This window comes from Megascapheus bottae, chromosome 9, assembly GCF_031878675.1.
Source record: "Megascapheus bottae isolate mThoBot1 chromosome 9, mThoBot2.hap1, whole genome shotgun sequence".
NCBI classification, from domain to species: Eukaryota; Metazoa; Chordata; class Mammalia; order Rodentia; family Geomyidae; genus Megascapheus; species Megascapheus bottae.
Window position 1 is genome coordinate 65,353,354 of NC_143517.1, and position 15,071 is coordinate 65,368,424.

The 15,071-nt window shown below is 45.7% G+C and overlaps 1 protein-coding gene across 1 annotated transcript in view; it reads right to left on the minus strand.

Moving 5' to 3' along the window:
• Fam135b (family with sequence similarity 135 member B) overlaps positions 1-14,734 on the minus strand; it is a 160,329-nt gene extending 145,595 nt beyond the window's left edge. The window contains exon 1 of the mRNA XM_090339452.1: positions 14,582-14,734. The gene's annotated coding sequence lies outside the window, so the exon portion shown is untranslated. The remainder of the gene's footprint in view (positions 1-14,581) is intronic.
• Between the last annotated feature and the right edge of the window lie 337 nt (positions 14,735-15,071).

Sequence of the window (15,071 nt, forward strand, 5' to 3'; positions counted from 1 at the left end):
TGACAGAAAAAGAAGCTGGCCCATGCCACGTAGTAAAATATTGATCCAGCTGCTTCATGCAGAAAACCTCACTCAGAGTGATGGGGACCCTGACCACTCTCTCCACAGCGCTTCCAATTCAGGGGGGAGCCTGCATCCCACAGACCCAGAGGGTATCTGGCCAGCTTCACCCGGGACCCAGTCCAGAGAACGCCTTTTTCTGCTTCAAAACACACACATCCCTCTCAGTACTGATCCCTGGAACATGTGTGGTTCCTGCAGTTCCCTAACTACAGATTTCTAACAAGCAAACTAAAAATGTGCTAAAAGAGATTTCCTCAACAAATACACCAGAGGCTGTGGGTGAGTGTGCTCAGGTTGGAATATGCCTTTGTGGAGCACATCCTGGCTCCATTCTTGAGCTGCCCAAGAACTGGATGGAGCTGCTTCAGGAGATGCATCTGTGAGACTGGCTCTGGACATGAAACGTCTCACAGAAGTCTGAAGCCAGATGGCTCGGGTGCAAAATCACCCCACAACCCAGGGAAACCTTGAGAACATCTCCCTAACTGAAAGAAGAAAGCCAGACGCATAAGGCCAAGTACTGGATGATTCCTAATGTACAAAAAGCCCAGCACAGACCAACTCATCTATGCAGCGATGTGTGGTTTCTTGGCATTATGGAGGGGGAGGAAAAGAAGTGACCACAGTGTGGTGATGAGTTTCCATTTACAGTGATAAAATAAAACGTCTGGGAACCAGACAGAGTAGATGATTCCAAAACATTGTGAATGTGTTAAATGTCAATAAATTGTACACGTTAAAATGATTGGTTTTGCTATGGGAATTTCATCTCAATCTAAATATATATATGTATATATATATATATATATATACAATCTCTGAATTTCCTTTCTTCCTATGGAAGAAGCCCAAAGAAATGTACAAGAAAAACATTCTTCTACATTACTGGGTGGTTATATCTGTCTATCGTATACCTATCTAAGTATCATCTATTTATTAATAACCTATCATCTATCTATCCATCCACCAGTCTATCCATCCATCAATCTGTCCATCTATCCGTCCACTCATCCATTCTGTTTTTTTTAACTTCTTTGAAACACAGCATTGGTTCTTTCATTAGCCAAAAATAAAAAGTTTACATGGGTTCTTTAAAAAAAAGTTAAGTACAATCCCTTGTATTGTACATGCTTTTATTATACACATATTTGTAGCTCAGTAAAGATGCTTAAATGGTGATTAATTTCAAAAATAAATAGCTACTACCATTTCATCTCGCATCTTGGCTCTGACTTGAAGTGTAGTGTGCCTTCCCTGGGTTCCACATCCTGGCTCAGAGGGCACTGATTAAGACTCCTTTCTAGTGGCAGAGTTCCAGGCATTTAAAGTCAGAGCAGTGTGCCTGCCATGCTTTCCAGTGGAGACAAGCCCTTAAAAACCCACAGGATTTTTTAGCCTAAAGAAGAAGCTGCTGCCGCCCCTTCCCCATCACAGCCCTGGTGGCCAGGGAGGAAGGAGGAACCGCTGGATTTCCAAGGTTATAAGCGTATATCTATAGCCAAAAGGATGCAAGTGCTTAATTCACAAATCAAAAGTGTATTACCTCCCTTCTCCAGCAGCAAAGGCCTCAGGAAACCAGAGACAGCTGTACAGGGCATGGAAGAGGGAGTTACAGGCTTCAACATGGATCAGCCACATCCAGAGACCCAGGAGGGCGGGGGCTGGCTCAACAACCTCAGGGAGTGGTGCAAAGTTTTGATAGGAGGAAAATGAAGACAGAAACTCATGAGGAGCTGATACAGGGAGTAGAGAATGGATGCAATACATTCTCAAAGGGAGGGTTCCTTTCATTGCTTTTAAGGTAGCATGTCTAAGGAATAGTCTGAAGCCTGTAACAGAAAGATCTGTATAGCAGTCATTGAAACATGAATGATCAGATTAAAAGGTAGTAAAATACCTTGTCTTTAACAGTTACCTAGTCCTCTACCCTAGCTGCACCCCTTTCCCATCTCTTTTTCCCCTAATGTAGACTCTGGTACCTTGACAGATTCTTGCTCAAAGACTGACTCTGAGAAAGGCATCTATGTCCTCTGTCCTTGAATCTAGACCTCCCAAATTCTAGAGGAGAGGTGACTCTATCACGATACCTTATGTATGCATATTTAGCTCCAAACATGTCACTGATGATATAATAACAGGAACAGAAAGAAGAAGAAGAATTTTGTAAAACCCAATACGGACTAACATTGTCTAAATCAATGCAATTGTCCTTATTTGACTGGGTAGTCTCAGGCAAGGCTCAGCGTCCAGCTGAATTGTTAATTCCATCCCCCTTCACTGTGCGAAGCATCTGGATTTGAATAGTGTTTTAAATATATGCTTTACATAATAATCCTTTTTATATATCCTTTATAATAATGCTTTATGTAATCTGCCAACCAACTACAGCCCTCTAAGACACACCTTCTTGTAGATATCCTTTTTTGAAGCAAGCAGAAGTCTAATGGAAGCAGAACAGGGTTTTGTGGAAAATTGGGGTTGAGCTTCCATTTCTGTCTGAAAGGCCTTTGAAGAGCAAATGCTTTCCACATTTCTCCCTACGCTCTAGTGCAGAGGAGGCCCCCTTAGGGTATACTGAAGGAGCTTTCGGAGCCCAGAGGATGTGACTGGAAGCTCTACCACCCTGTAGATAACATGGCGAGACCCTTGTGTGCACTTTTCATGGATAAAGCTCCTTTTAGGGGACAAAAGATAACTGATGCTGCAACCATTTGAGTAGAATGATTTCCCTTCCGTGTCACCTGTGCCTAGAACTCTATAAAGCATGCTGGGTCTCCCGTCACAAACATTAGTTTGGTGGCCACATAAATCTCTCTTTGCTACCAACTAGTGCCATTTCCTAAGTGAGCAATTATAATTATGCCAAAATCCACTCCATACATGTTTATATCAGACCCATCCAAACCCAGCACGGGAGCACACGGCACAGGAATGCAACGACAATCCACAAGGACAGAAGTGATCCTTGAGTTCAACTGGTCCTGAAAGTTATAGGTCCTCAAAACCAGAGGTGGAAAAAAAAAAGTCGCCATCTACCTCCATCATCTGGTTTTAGGATGTGCACAAACGTTTCCTTTTCCCCCTCATTTCTCCCCTGCCCCCATGCATCCAAGAGTGGCTACCCTGTGCAAAGAAAAATCTTCACTCATCTGCTTTCATTCAACCCATTCTACAGAGTCTTCACCACTGTGCAAAGACCCAGCAAATACCAGATGGGTAAATGTGTATTTGGAATGAACTAGTTCACTGTGCCAGATGTCTCCAGACCCCAGGCTTTGGATTTTCTGGAAGCAAGTGAACACTTAGCTAGCATTCATTTTTAGACTGTAAGAAGGCTGACCTCATGCCAGAGCCCAGCCACCCCTTAGATACCTCAGCTCAGAAGGTCCTGAATGTCTGGAATGGGTCCCCTCCACAGTCTACGTATTAGAAACAATTCCCCAAATCCATGATAGTATTTGGAAGTGAGGACTCTAAGGGACAATTAAGACTAGATGATTTCAGGAAGGTGAACCCTAATGACAAGACTGGAGGGTCCAGAAGAAGAGGAGACTCGAGTTTCCATGTTTGCTTTACATCAGCCTATGATGCCCTCTGCCATGCCAGCAAGTGCCAGCATAGATGCTGTGTGTGAATTAGATCCCCAAGCTCCAGGTCATAAACTTCTGTTGATCACTATTTATCCAGCTGGAATATTCAGCCACAAAAAAAAAACAAAATAGGATGAAATAGGGGAAAACGAGTATGTACAAAGGGCATATGTAACGTGAATAGCAATAGTGCCCAGCCCTGCTCGAAGGGCCTGCTGGTGGGCATCCATCCTGGACCGACGGGGAAGGATGCAATGCCCAAGCACAGCCTTGGGGCCGGAGTCTTGTGCCAGGCTGCCAACCTGGCCTGGGTTGATGCCCCAGTGCCTCCCATTGTATCCCAGACCTACCTCTCTGCCACCATAATTAAGAAGGAAGTGGGAGGAAGGGAAGAATGGGAGGAGGAGGAGGAGGAGGAGGAGGAGGAGGAGGAGGAGGAGGAGGAGGAGGAGGAGGAGGAGGAGAGATGAGTCAGGGAAAGTAGGTCAGACTCCTACACTCCCACAGCACCAAGTGTAGAGGAGCTGCTTCATGGCAGCTGAGGGACACCCCCCCTCCCAGGGACACCCCCCCTCCCATTCACACACACTAAAGCCAAGACAGGGAGCTTCTCCTCTGACTACCCACGGGCCCTTTCTCCTCTGACTACCCACGGGCTCCTTGTCCTTTCTTAGGAAGAGACCTGTTCCCCTAATGTTCAATAACTCCAATCCCATACTGTAATATACTATGTAGCTCTGTGTTCCAAACAACTTCAATGCATGAGAAGCATTGTGTCTGAATAGGATTGGCTATTTATGCTTTATTTCCTAGAACTTGCAGACCTTGTACAAAGCTACTATCAACCAATTCAAGACATGTGAAAGAAAACCTCCTACAGGGCTAGGATGTAGCTCAGTGGCAAAACGCTTGCCTAGCAAGTGCAGTGTCTTGGGTTCGATCCCTAGTACCAAAAGAGAAAAGGCAAAAACCCCCAAAACCTCATACATAACAAGCACTTGAGAGTCTGAGGCAGAAGGACCATCGATCTCAGGCCAGCCTAAGCTATACGAGCGAGTTCAAGGTTATCCTAGACTTTACAGAAGGAGTTCCTCTTCCTCCCACCACCAGTGACCTAACTGGAGAATTTATTAAATTTGGGGGTTCATAATACTTCCCTTTGGGACTCTCTAGTTAAACACTTAATTAAAAAAGTGTGAGGTTAAAGAGTGTTGTTGTTGGGGCCAGGAGTTTGGCCTAGTGGTAAAGTGCTTGCCTAGCATGCACGAAGACCCGGGTTCGATTCCGTGGTGCCACATACATAGAAAAAAGCCAGAAGTGGTGCTGAGGCTCAAGTGGTAGAGCTCTAGCCTTGAGAAAGTCCAAGGACAGTGCTCAGGCCCTGAGCTCAAGCCCAGGACTGGCAAAAAAAAGAAAGAAAGAAAGAAAGAAAGCGTGTTGTTGTTGCTGTTTTTGTAAAATGTCATTTGACTTCCATGATCAAATAGACTGAGGACACCATGAGCAGAGATGATAGATGCCTCCCGATCATAATACTTCCCAGAGCCATTGGAACAATTCCCTGCACAACTCCTCATACTCCAAAACAGATCTAGGGCACTAGGACGGAAGAGAATTTTGGGGGGGAGGTCAGGACTGGGCCTTGAACTCAGGAACCAGGGTGCTGTTACTAGAGCACTACCGTTTGAGCCACAGTACCGTTCCCAGCTTTTTCTAAGTCGTTCATTAGTGATGAGTTGCATGGATTTCCCCACAAGGCTGGTTCCAACCCACAATCCTCAGATCTCAGCCCCAAGTGGCTGGGATCACGGGCGTGATCCACCAGCAGCTGCTCGGCACCTTTTCCATCCATGGAACTCTCCTTGAGCAGGCCCTCCTCTGCCCGGCAGTCCAGGCCTCCTCTGCCCGGCAGTCCAGGCCTCCTCTGCCCGGCAGTCCAGGCCTCCTCTGCCTGGACAGTCCAGGCCTCCTCTGCCCGGCAGTCCAGGCCTCCTCTGCCCGGCAGTCCAGGCCTCCTCTGCCCGGCAGTCCAGGCCTCCTCTGCCTAGACAGTCCAGGCCTCCTCTGCCCGGCAGTCCAGGCCTCCTCTGCCCGGCAGTCCAGGCCTCCTCTGCCTGGACAGTCCAGGCCTCCTCTGCCCGGCAGTCCAGGCCTCCTCTGCCTGGCAGTCCATGCCTCCTCTGCCTGGCAGTCCCGCAAGGCTGAACACCACAGCTCCGGCTGCCTCCTCAGTTCTCCACTCCTCCAACTTAAGACTAAATACCATAACTCTGCATGCCCCGAGCAAGAGTGTGGGAGGCTCAGTGCTCTCTGCTCATCCTTCTGTGTGAATGACACCCACCAGCTTGAGAGGAGACGATCTGCTTAGGGTCCAGGCCAGGGCCAAACATCACTCCCAGAGGCATGTCCCAATCTACAGATTCGCCTAGACGTCAACAACCAAAACAAAGGAAAGTCCTTCGACATGGACTGCACCGTCACACGACCTGGGAAATCAAAGCAAGAGTCCTTCTGTTTAATGCGATATTTTTCTACAGAGGTAACGAAGGCAGTGTCCTTCCCCCAGAGCTAGGTGAGGAATGGGACTGACAGATAATGTGTTTTAGAGCCATGATAGCAAGCACATCCTATCGTTTCTGAGAAGCGGTGAGCTTACATGGATCTCCACAGGACCAGTCAGCATTCTGGGAAATCAGGCCTGCTTTACCAGGGCCTCTGTTCATCAGAGACTTGCAGTTCCAGGGCCAGCTAGCATCTAGAGTCTTCCACTACCTACCGTGTGTCTTTCCTGTGTGTATGGGGGGAAGGTGGGGAGGACAGAGAGAGACAGAGAGAAAGATATAGCAACAGACACAGAGAGAAACTGAGGCGAGTGCTTTCCCAGGCAATAAGGCACTTGTGCAGAGAAAAAGAGAAGGAGCAGCTAAGGGTCAACTGTTCAGTCACGAGGGCCTTAGACACCTATAGACCTAGACCTGCCAGGAACATCGCTTTATTCTTGTATTTTCAGAGAGCGCTTTGGGTCTTGTATTAGGTCTCAAAATACTGGGGTACTTACTGGTGAGGGATTTATATGGGGGAGAGGAGAGCATCTTCAATTAGTACTGATAGGCAGCATTCAGAGGTGCTCATCACAGGCCATCCTGCTCTGCAGTTCCTCACCAACCCACCCTCACCCACGGAAGCAGGTGCCCCTACCAAAGGCAGAAGGAGAGTCAGTCACTCATCCAAGGACCCACAGAAAGAAAAGACAGCGCTGGTCTTCCCCCAGAGCTCATATTCACAGCCACTCAGCTGCTGCACCCAAGGCAGAAGTGAAAAGTACAAATTAGACTAGAGGGGAGAAATAGGGAAAGCCCTAAACTCTGGCAGGAGGGTATGTGAAGGTGCAGGCTCTGGGAAGTGCTGAGATGATGAGAATAAGGCCTTCATAAATTGAATTAGAGCCTTAATATGAAGGAACTGAGCACGAGCGGCAACGCTCCTGAGATGTGAGGATCTTCATGCAACGCCGAGGCAGAACAGTCCCCAAGACTCATAGCTCCAACCCATCAGTCAACATTCAGAAGTGGAAGTGGGGTTCAAATGACTGAGCACCTGCCTTGAACAAAAACTCTAAGGGGCAGCATCCAGGCACCCAGTGCAAGACCCAGTACTAGCAGGTGCAGACAGGTGCACACACACACACACACACACACATATCCCCCCCACACACATGCACACACAAATACACACACACACACCAAGAAGAAATGAGAGGTAGATGATGTTGCCACAGGAAGAATCAGCAGGAAGAGTGTTGTCTGCAAACTAAGTGGGTCTTTACCAAATATCAGATCTGTCCACAGCTCAGTTTACCCCGCTGAGCCTCCACAACTCTGATAAATAAATGTTTATTGCTTTAGTCACTCAGCCTATAATCCTGCTATAGACCCACAAACTAAGACAAGAAAACACTTCATTGGATTTATTGCACAACAAAACTTAATGGCAACCCAAGAGATAGCGTCTCCACACACTCCTCCTTCAGAAGAAAGCCCTTTTCACTTCCTTTTTCCATCTGACCATTCGTATGCAGACAAATCGGCTTCACCATATGAACATGCTCCACTTGGCAGAACCAAGTGTCCAGCCCACCCACCTGAAACAGCAAGCCCAAGGTCACAGATGGCATTTGAGTTGTTAGGAGGGAAGAATACATTCGGGTGGATTATCTCATGCTGACTGCCAAGAAACATGGAGCTCTTTGTATAACAGGAGTCTGTCTCCAAAAGGCAATCTGATTGAGACCAGGTAAATGAATGCAGAAAGTAGAAATTGACATACCTGCTCTAAGGATGAGCAAATGGTGTGAAAAGTCTGTGGTGTCTATAAAGTGCCAAAAGAGAGCTAGGCAGGAACTCAACCATGCACTCCAGGCCGAGTGACTGAAAACTTGGCAGATCCACACCTTCCTTCACATCTCCCTCTGCCCACTCTCCTCCTCGATACCTCAGAACCCATCCAATGCTAAATTCAGTGGAGTTCCTGAATCTCCCACTGCTACAAGGTAGAGGTTCCCAAATGGGGAGCTGGCTGCCTTTGAAGACATTTTTGGTTTTCCTAGTTGGTGACTAGCACTGCTATTGAATGTGGAGAGGCCAGGGAGCTTTCTCCAACAACAGTATCAAGGTGGAAGAATGCCTGGGACAGGAATTCTTTGTTCTTCGCTGGGTGTTTTCTGTATAATGCTCTGAAGCTGGGAATGGATGTCTCCAGTGAAGAGGAGGAAATGGAAGGCAGAGTTGCTAAAGGTTTTAGAGTGAGACTCAACCCCAAACGTTCACACTGGGACCTCACATTCTGAACTTGTCTGCACGATGGCCCTTCACAGTTGATGAGGGCACTGGGAGCATTTTGTTGTGGTGATGGATGTGGAAAGATTCTGCAGAACCAGTGAACACGAGCCTGATTGGAATGGATGGCACATGGAGCTCTCCCTGTGAGGAGGAGATGGTAGAGGAAACAGCAAGCATTTTCCTGTCTGCGTGCAGCTAAGTTGCTGAAGCTCCCGGACAACAGGTTGTAAAGACTCTGCTGATTTCCTCAGTGGTGTACATAGAGTGTGCCCAGGGACTTTCAGTATTATTAAACACAATATGCATGGTAGGCTTGTTCTAAGATACCCAAATGACCCCAACCCAGTATCTATGGCTTTGTAGAATCCTCTTCCACAATAACAAGGCTTCTTTCTGGTTCCTGCCTGCTTGCACTCTGGGGCATGTCAGAGGGCATGTGAGAGGTTTGTTGGGAGGTGCTATCCTTGGGGTACATTTCTACCTGGCAGAGATATGTGCATGTAGTGTATCAAATGTTTTCTGGGCAGGACTTCAGATGTCTGAGACTCATCGACCTCTGATTCTAATTTTCTTTAAAGCACCTGGTTCCCCTTTGGCTTCAATCACTGTCTGAAGATGGACTCTGATCCTACCCTGCCTCAGTTTTACTTTACACCCTCCTCACACCCCAGCTTGCAGGTCCATTTTTTCAAGGAAATGTCTCCTGTGAAGTTGATCTTCAACAAACCAGAGAAAAGAAACGGTGGATCGTTTTCCCTGCCACAGGGAAGAAGATGCTGACATGTCTCTCCTGCTGTGGTGCTAGGCTGCTTGGCGAACTCCTGCCTTGCTCATTTCCTCCCCTGCGGCACTTCTCTGCTTTTTCTCCTGCTCCCTAGCCTCCAATATTTGTGTGTGCGTGTGTGTGTGTGTGTGTGTGTGCGCGTGCGTGTGTGTGCGTGTGTGTGTGTGTGTGTGTGTGTGTGTGCGTGCGTGTGTGTGCGTGCGTGTGTGTGTGTGTGTGTGTGTGTGTACATACAGCTTTGGGAAATCTGCATACTAGGATACTTTTTAACTTATCAAAGACATGAAATATCAAGCCTCTGCTCCCTCTGGCTGGCTCACCTCTGTGCTTCTTTTAGTTTGAAAGTTTTATAATTGCACACGTTTTCATTCCTCACCTTAAGGTTGTCCTAGCACTTTCTCGCTCAGTCCCCTCTTGTCCCATCAGTTTCCATCCTACCTGCTAGTAAATTCTTATGTCTAGTTAATGATATGCCACGCGGGTCCACCTGTTCAGTAATCAGGGGAGCTGTCCTATAAACCTTCCTTCCTTGGATCTAGCTCTCTTCTCCGAAATCTCAGAAGTATCCAGAGCATATGTCGACAGTAAATTATTGATTTCTCTTAAAAATACTCATCTCAGCCAGGATAGAGACCAGCCTGCACCTCAGTCCTCGATTACTCTTCCTAAGTGAATGGGTAAACCCAATAAAAGATGAAATGGAAAATAATAATTTTTCTCTTGACTACAGTGCTCACAATTTTAACATAAATCTGGAGCCACTTGCTTCTTCTGGAAGAAATGATGAACATGAAAACACATAGTCATTCATGCTCCACTGAGCCATGATGGCCCCAGTTGGTGTCACCATGCAGGTCACTCCAGAACTATGGAGCTTTCTAGAACCTGTGAAAGGTCATCACACAAGAGAGTAGGTGACAAGTGTTCTGTCATCCCCTCATTACTTTACCCAGTCCAATACCTGCCAACACCCCTAGAACAATGACTTTACTTTCAAAAACAGGTGCACAAACATAATATTTTCCAGAGTTTTTAGAAAAGCCACTTATCAATGGCTATAAAAGAATGAAGACTATCCACAATCATTTAGTAAGCACACCCACACACAGGGAGTCCCATTATTATGTGAGACAATTCCTTTGGTTTCCATTTAAGGAATGAATGAAGAGGATATTTCATGACCTTTCCTGGGAGAAGTGACTGGCACACTCTTTCTCACTGCACAATTGAAGCTAATGGACCTGCGTGCCCACGCATGAAGGCCGGTGATAACTTCTCTCAGAGGAGAGAGAATGCTTCCTTCCAGTGCTGAGGTTCATTCTCATGCCACAGCACAGTGGTGGCAGTGGACCCTGCCTTTCCCAAGACCAGGAGAGACGGCCCTTTAGAACACTAAACACAGGTAGCCTTTGATTTTAAGCTTCAGAAGAAAAATGCCAACTTTTGAACAGAACTAGAAAGTGAATAAGTTAATAACAAACAACCTGTAGTTTCAAAAGCAGTTGGGGCACAAATGATAGGAGATAGTTTTAGGAAGTCTCGGAGATTGTTTTCAAGTGATCAACAACACTTCAGTTTTATCCCATCTAGAAACAAGTTAAAGTCTGCCTGGATTAAGGCAGGTGAAGAGGGGAGGGGGGCATTGCCTCTGATGTGGTTACTGCTGAGTCTCTATCCACACCTTAAGTCACCTAGTGACTTCATTCTGGAACAACAACAACAAGAAATGGCTTGCAAGAATTTCTGCAGAGATCACCTGTGTTCTCATCCCTGGTCAAGTTCAGAGGGTAGGGACAGGACCAAAGGTTTCCTCTCAAAGGAATAGAAAGGCCCCAAGGAGCCAAAGGAGAAAATCCAAGGATAACAATATGCAAAACTCAAATAATGCAAGGGGAGACCAGACAAAGGTCAGGAAGGCTAAGCACACACTCTTGTTCTTGACCTCTTGTGGACAGATTCTGGATTCGTTTTCTGCTCTTTTGCTTTGTTTTGTTTTTCTTTGTTTAGAAGGTTGAATACACTCATATGTTCAAAATACTTACCACATGTGTAGGAAACTGGAACAATGAAACCTACTGGCATTGTTTTAAGAGGAGGAGTTGGGGGAGAAACAGAGAGGTTAAGTTTGATGAAGGCACTTTGTATTTATACATGGAAATGAGGCAAACAAACGACTCCCCCATGTGTGACTAACATAGCCTAAGTTGAGAAAGATGCTGACAGTGGGGAGGGGGGCATTGATTGAGATGTATTGTAAACTGATATGGTAAATTAAAATGCCTGTGCACAATACTTGAAGAAACAAGATGAGTGGGAGGGGGTGTGGGGAGAAAAGCATGGAAGGGGTAAGTAACAATGTTCAAGAAGTCCTGTAGCCACTACCTTACAAGTGTAACTGTAACCCCTCTGTATATCACCCCAACAACAAAGTAAAAACATCCATGAATAAAAACAATCTTTCAAAGAAAGAACAGAGACAAAATCCACCTCCAGAAAATAGACCTTCTTCTTGTACCTTCGAATTGCTGTGCTTTGGACGAAGGCGATGGCGGTTTATCTGTCCCACACAGATGTCTAATAAGCAGCAAGTGCCAGGCCGCCATGTTCAACTGACCCTAACTTCCCCACTGCTCTCCCAGATCCGAGCTTAGCCATCTGCACTGACAGTGACAAAGGATTCAATCATCCAATCTTTGCCCAGGAGGGAAATTTCCAGGCCAGCTCTCTCAGTTTAGAGTTTGGAACGTGAGACGCAGGGAGGGAAAGACAGCCCGGAACCCAGAAACGCCACAGCAGAGAGCTGGTGAAGTTCCTGGGTTCCAGGCTGTTTCCAGAGTCCCAGAATGCAAGACAATGAGGTCCTAACTTGGCTGCCATCCTGCTGGCCCTCTGTCCCCTCCAAATATATGACTCCCCTTGGGGAACTTGATTATCAAAACCCCCTACTGGCTCCAGGCACCACTGCCTGGAAACTGAAGTCCAGGTTCTGTGACATGGTATTCCGCATCAGCTCCGAGGTGACCTGTGTGTACTCCCCCTCTTCTGCTGCTCAGCCTCCCGCTTCTTCTCCTGGACCAACCAGATCCATACTTTCCCCCTGTTTATAATGCTCTTCCAGGCTGCAACATGCAACTCAGCTCTTAGTCTACCAGGCATCTACTGTTGATGACCTTGTCTTTGTACTTCTGGAGTACACAAGTAAAAAGAATGATGTAGGGTAAGCAACTAAGAGATTAATGTAGCCAAGTGGCAGAATGGTTCGGACCCAGGGGTTTAGGCCAAACTGGGAAGCCACTTACTATATGTGCGATCTTCATTAAATGTCCTAACCTCCCCAGACTTTTGCAAAATGTGATAGTAATGCAGCCATCTTCTAAGAAAAAATGACTCTCAGAAATGTGTCTCATCCCGGCACTTACTTTATATTCCATGTATTCATATGTAGTTGGAAGAAAATATAACCAGGTGCATGCCTATCAATTATCTTGCTTCACCATGGTTTCAGTCTACCTTTCCCCCTTTCTCTGCCCTAGTAAGCTAAATCTGTCTAGTTCACTAACTCATTCAGAAATTAATTCCAAAGCGCCAGTGTATGTCAGACACTGGCTTATGCATGGAAGGCAGTGAGCTGGGAAGAAGAGCGTAAGTCTTGTTCTCAGAAGTTTCATTCATATTGTAAGAAGTGGGCCAAAATTAACTAAAACCAGAAGAGAAGTTCAGAATGCCAGCCTGTATTTTGTATGTGTCTTTTTCTAAGCTGTCCTCTGCAGTCACTTTGTAATCACCTTGGATAGCACTGATCCTGATCAATAATGAGGAACCAAAACCACCCCAAAGAAACAATAGTGACCCTCAGGACAGACCACTCACAAGGAACTTTCACCAGCATCTAAGCTTCTCTGGAGCACCACCAAAAACAAGGACTGAAATAATGACAAACCAGGCTGTTCTTTGACTATGACTGTTTAATAATTATGCAAACCTCTCTCCTCCTGCTCCCCAGTTCTGGTACTCTGTCTAAAAGCTAAAACTCAGGTCTGTACCCAAAACAAATGAAGGTATTCTGAAATTCCATCTTTTTGTGACTGCCATGTAATCAATTATTTTTCTCTGCCCTCCCTTTTATCTCTCTATTTTGACTACAAGGTCCAAGTTGCTTAACCTCATATGTGGAACTCCTGGGGTCTGAATCCCAGGCCTGGAGTCCTAGCTTCGGTATTGGGAGAGAAACACAAGTAGACATGTTTGTCTTTAATACCATTTTAGATGTCACTACAATAACGACACGAAGTGATCACCAAAGTCAACCTTTGACAAAATTATTCATAAGTAGTAAGCATTAGGTTTTTATGCATATTGTGCATTATTTTAGTAAATATGTATGATTTCCCCATTTTCCCCCACTGGAAAAATCACAGTCCTGTTGGACTAAGGGATTATTCAGGGATGCACAGATAAGAATCAACATTACAAAATCAAAATAGTTGGTAGGTCCAACTATAAAACCCTTCAGTCTCTCTGAGATTTCAGATCTGGTTTTTGTCTCAACAATTACAGTGCTGGGTGAAATATGAAGCAGAGAAAAGAAAACATTCAAGATTTCATTTTGGATTTGCTTTCTAAAATTGGAACCCATAGCACTTTCTAAGCAAATCATATCATGATATTTTTTTGTGCCAGTCCTGGGGCTTGAACTCTTGGGGCCTGGGTTCTGTCCTTCAGCACCTTTGTCACTCAAAGCTAGCATCTACTGCATGCACCACAGCTCTGCTTCTGCCTTTGCAGTGCTTAATTAGAAATAAGACTCTCATGAACTTTCTTGGCCAAGCTGGCTTCAAACCACAGTGCGCAGATCTCAGCTGCTGAGAAAGACCGCAGGCATGAGCCATTGGCATATCCCACTAAATTTTAAAATTAGTATTTCTCAGGGATTTTTTTTTCTCTTAGGTATTTAGTCAGCCATATTCCATTCTGCTGATTTCTCACTTCAAATCATGTCTGTCACAAAACCATTCAAAACTAATATTGGGTCAATAGCATGTTTGTTACATCTTACATAATTTCAAAATTAGATATTTCAAATCTTACTATTAATATGTACAACTGGCACTGAACACATGTGTTCCATGTACACGTGTGACTCAGATATTATCCACGTTACCACATCCTTTCAGGTGGCTAAAACTGCTCCGATATTATAGATGAGAGAACACAAACAATCTTACAGAAGTTCAGAGTAAATGAGAGGCAGGACTTGATCCAAAGCACATATATTCAAAGGGTTGTATTTCAGTCACAGCACTTACTTGGAAATATCAAGTGCCACCAGCAAGAAGATTAAGTGGCACTCTGAGCAAGGGTCCACACCAGTGAGAGGTAGGCAAGGAGGAGGGGGACAGAGCCTCTTCAGGAACTCATGAAGTAATCCAGAGAGGAAGTGGGCCAAGCCATGAAGGTGTGCTTCCAACAGCCAGCCTATTAGAATGTCCATTGTTCATCTCTATCCCCTTCACGGCCGAATCAAACATTCCATTTGGAATGATGCCGTGCCTCATAGAGATGCTCCTGTGAACATTCTTCAAGATAGACTGAAGAGTGGCGAGGACAGAGCCACCGAGACTTCAGTCCCGGCTTCATCTCCTACCCACTGTGGCCCCTGAGATGTGATCTCTCACTGACCTAGGTGCTTAAGACTCACAGGGGATGAGATCTCAATTGAGCCATCGAGAAGTTCACCGGTACTGGAAAATATTAAAATGGTAAGCACAGCAAGAAAGAAATCTCAGCCTCTAAGGC